General features: G+C 44.1%; 1 protein-coding gene across 1 annotated transcript in view; it reads left to right on the top strand.

Moving 5' to 3' along the window:
* TENM4 (teneurin transmembrane protein 4) overlaps window positions 1-4,579 on the top strand; it is a 511,167-nt gene that overhangs the window by 329,354 nt on the left and 177,234 nt on the right. The gene's annotated exons all lie outside the window — the stretch shown is intronic.

Raw genomic sequence — 4,579 nt, 5'->3', positions numbered from 1 at the left:
TGGGAAGCAGAACAGGCAGATCTACTGAATTTCACTGCTGAGGGGAGCAGCAGGCGAGACAGGGGAGGTCTGCTGCATCACATGGGTCACGCCCTGGCCGAGGATTGAATTGGTGCTTCAGTGGCTTCAGATAGCTTCCTAGTGCTGAAACTTCACCCCTTACACCAGTAGGGAGGCCCTCTTTGTTTAATTTTTTGCTTTTCGAGTCAACACCCTTGGCATAAAAGAAAAGTGGGACTAGCCATGAAAGGCCTGAGTGAACTATATACTGCCGAGTTGTGGTTTTGTTGAGAATGGAGAGATCCTGATCTCTGATGGAGACAGAGCTGGACGCTCACTGAGCACATGGCTGCCCCTCTGGAGCAGGGGCTGTGAGAGTCTGGGCTGCCTGGCTTCTTCTTCCAAAGAATGTCTCTTCATTCCCCACCCATTCCATGTAATCTGTCTCTGTTTAGATAGCCACAGTGTGCTGTAGGACTTGGTGGTCTCAGTGATTCAGGTCAGAAAACATTTGTCAGAGTTTCTAGTAGAAGCACTATGACACAGCCTGGAAATAAAATCCCCTACAAGAAAACAAAGCAAATCTCCACTAACCAGAGCACTAGGAAGGAGGGTTTCTGCTTCAGTGAAATACTTAGCATTAGGTGAAATGGCTTAGCACCCACCTCAAGATCCTTTCACTCAGGTCTTGGCTGAAAGTTTTCTCGTGCATTGGAAATAGACTTGAAGAAAAGCCTCTGAATCTAACTGTGGTTCTAAAACTCTGGCAAGGTTCTGATTGTTTTTTTGTAAACATCAGGAGCCATTTTCAAACCATTTCCTCTAATTTGCTCTTAGTGTCCAGGCACAGAGTACCTTCCATTAAATACGAAGTGTGATTTATGAACTCCTGCCGTAAATGTGGCTTCAGTGTACACCCTGGACCTCTGTTGTAGCAAATGTGATTTGATGCAGTTCTTGTTTTGGAGGGACACTTTTATTTGCTAGTTTCTAAGTGCCTGGAGGGCAGGGACTTAGTCTCCTCGCGTCCGCGACTCCGCAGTCCCTGTCGACTGCACTGCCAGGCCGATGAAGGATGAGCACGTGTGGCCATCTCTGCACAGGCTCCTATTGAGGACTTAAGCAGCACAATCCTGGCTGTTGCCAAAGGTTTCTCTCCCAATACCTGCTCTTAAGGTGGAATAGACGTATGCTCAGTTCTGGCCCTGCACAACAGCTTTCCAGCTCTTGGTTTCTCAAGATGCTGGACTATGCAGCTGCAGCTCAGTGGTGACTGGTGACCTGGCAGACAATGGGGCGGCCCCACCTGTCACTGGGCAGCCAGTCCTTTTCTCACCATTAACCTTTCATCACTCTGTGGGGTTTGTCAGGCTCCAGAGCCTATTTCTTTTCTCTTTCCAAAACAGTGGCTTCAATTTAGAGACTTGTTATGGGGTCCTTAGTGGTGCCTCAGTTACAACTTCACATTCTCCCAGCCTGTCTTCTCACAGGGCTGGCCCATGGAGCAGGGTTCTGTGCTCACTCAGAATGAAGACCTCCCACAATCAGAATTCTTCTTTTTTAATAACTGAATACAAATATGAAAGGATATTAATACAAGCCCCAGAGAAAGCTACTTTTAATTAGGATAGGCATCTTAGAGAAATAAGATGTAGAAACAATTAGGTACCTTTGCCAACTTTTGGCTTGCCAACCTGTTTTGTCATAATGAAGGTGATGGCTTTGCCTGTCCTTCTGCTGCTCCTTTTCTCACCTAAGTGATGAAACCTCTCTTCACCTCCCTTGACCCTTTAGTGACTTTAGCACTGATAATCTTGACCGTGCTTCTCAGAGCCACTTGGCATCTTGTTAAAATGTAGTTCTGCTTTGGTAAGTCTAGGTGGATCCACTTGATCCACTCAAGGGTGGATCCCTTGAGTCTGCATTTCACACCAGCACCTGGTAACACCCAGTACATCCTTGCAAGCCTGTTTTTAAATATCAAGGCCTTGTAGTAGCTATGGGCAGTTTCAAATGTTTACGGAGGAATCATCTGGAAAGCTAACTTAAAATTCAGATGTCTGGACCTTTTCCCCGTAAATGAATATGTGGCGCACGGGCCATTTTGATTTTGGTGGTCTGCTAATGAAGTTTTGAAGACAAATGTTTTCCCTTCTTTCCTGTCCCATGGCATTTGATGACCATAGTCAGTCATGTCAGCCTCGTGTTTTCTTGCCTGGAAAATGAATAGTAACAGTATTTTGTGAAGATTAGAGCAAGCCAGTGCCTAGCACTCCATAGTGGAGGTGGTTAATATTCTCTCCCATCCTTTATTCTGCCGCCTTTCTGACTTGTCTGTCTTCCTTCAAGCTACCGTGATTGTTTAATGAATACTTTTTTCTTCTTTAATACAAAAACAGACTGATTCTGAGGTTGCTATTAATCCCTCCTTCCTCAAGAGTCCCTGACATTGAGTCTCAGCTGTCTGTGATTGTTACCTGTGAGCTATGAGTTGTAATTTGTCTTGGCAGGTTAATTAAAAGTTTAGGTCTTGTTTTAGTGAAGTCATTATGGTCCCACTATACAATAGTAACTCTCAGGTTTGCTTAACACACAAATTGGAATACAGCCCTCTCTTCATTACATGTTGAAATGCAGATACAGAATTTAAGATCTGAGATGTCAGAATCCAGAGTATTTATTTCTGTTTGTAATTAGGTAACAGGAGAAATAATTGTTAAATGTAACAAATGACGATATTGTGTACATTTTTGCTTTTCCCTCCATTTAATGCAATCCATCTGATGATTTTAAATTAAATGAGTTTATCTTCTGTCTGGAGAAAAATCTAAAAGCATTTTACAAACTGTATACACACATATATACACACAGAGACCTGATGTTGACAGAGCTCCCTCTCAACTAGATCCATTTACACACACGCACACAGACGCACACACGCACACGAACCAAGCACGTTTTACTGCATTCAGAATCCATAGCCGTGCTAAGCCCAGGTATGAATGAAAGTAGGAGGAAGTGTACCATTACTAAGTGCTTTTATTACATTCTTCAAACCTTTCAGTAAGTCCATGAAGTGATTATTTTTATTATCAACCCCTCTTACAGATGAGGAACTTGAAGTTCAGTGTTGTTAAGACAAAAGCTGTGACTTCAATTAATTTTTGTCTGATGCCAAAGCTTATGACCTTCCTTCTTTAGCAGTCCTGCTTCTTCCCAGAATCAAGCCTTCTCCCCTTTTTGATATTTCCACTCAGTCTCCCACTTATATTCATTCAGCAGATATTTAGCAGAATATACACTGTACTGTGTGTTGGAGAGCTTGCTTCTTGTTTATTTATAATCCGTAGGAAAATCTAGGACTACATATATATTTTGGCATCAAGATTTTTTTTGAAAGTTTCTTTTTTTTTTTAATGCATACAGATCTGGGGTACAGGCCAGGGTGGGGATCAAACTCATACTACAGTGGCTGCAGTAGCTTCGTAGTGTTGTGCTTTAACCCATCGCACCACCAGGGAGGGCCCCCTCAAGACTTTTTATCCTAACTTCACAAATGCAGTGATTGAGGCTCAGAGACCTCAACTGACTTGTCCAAAGTCACCCAGTAAGGGCAGAGCTGGGACAGAGTCTTGGTCCCTAAATCCCATGCTTCGCACTGTGCCATGGTAGCTCACCATGTACTATGATTAAGTGCTTTAATTTCCTTTGTATTATATGGAGTATAACCCCCTCCTACTCCTCCATCCCTGTACCTTTTCTCTAATCATATCTTATCAACCTAGAAGATTTTCTTTTTTTTTGTTTATTGAGGTAATGTCCGTTTACATCACAGTATGTCTTAGAGGTATAGATTTACACCTTACAATTGTATAGCTTTTTACTATACCTACCAGCAATCCTCCATTAGATTCTCTATTTGGGTCAAAGCCCACCACCTTCCCCTTGTAGTCTTAGTCATAGTCCAGTCTGTTTCCCTCCCTTCCCATACCACTCCTCTTCCCCTCCTGGATGCCTCAGATCTATAGTTAGCTTTCAAGATTTATTTTTGTCTGCCCTTGTGTTTGGTTGCTCTATAGGAGACAGTGGGTTGGGGCGTAGCACTGCAAGTGAGCCATAGCCACCTCAGTGCGAGTTCAATCCCCAGTCCCGGAGGTGACCCACATGGCACAGCAGACCTCTCCTGGCCCTCCCACTGCTCCCTTCAGCAGTGTACTTTATCAATCTGCCTGTTCTGCTCCCCACTCTATCTCTGGTGAGTCCTCCAACCGCCCTTGCACCTCTGGCCTTGCACCCCAGTTCTGTATGCATAAATAAATAAATCTTAAAAAAAAAAAAAAAAGAGGCCCTCCCTGGTGGCACAGTGGGTTAAAATACAGCACTAAGAAGCTTAAGCCACTTCCGCATGAGTTTGATTCTAGCCTGCCCTGGAAGAGATCCACATGGTGTGACAGACCTCTCCTGGCCCACCTGCTGCTCCCCTTAGCAGTGTACTTCCTCGATCTGCCTGTTCTGCTCCCCGCTCTGTCTCTGGTGAATCCTCTCACCCTCTGCATCTCTGGCCTGTACCCCAGTTCTG

This window comes from Condylura cristata, unplaced genomic scaffold (genome assembly GCF_000260355.1).
Source record: "Condylura cristata isolate star-nosed mole 26May11 unplaced genomic scaffold, ConCri1.0 scaffold00015, whole genome shotgun sequence".
NCBI classification, from domain to species: Eukaryota; Metazoa; Chordata; class Mammalia; order Eulipotyphla; family Talpidae; genus Condylura; species Condylura cristata.
Note: the sequence above shows the minus strand (reverse complement) of the source record. Positions and strands in the feature narration are given on the sequence as shown.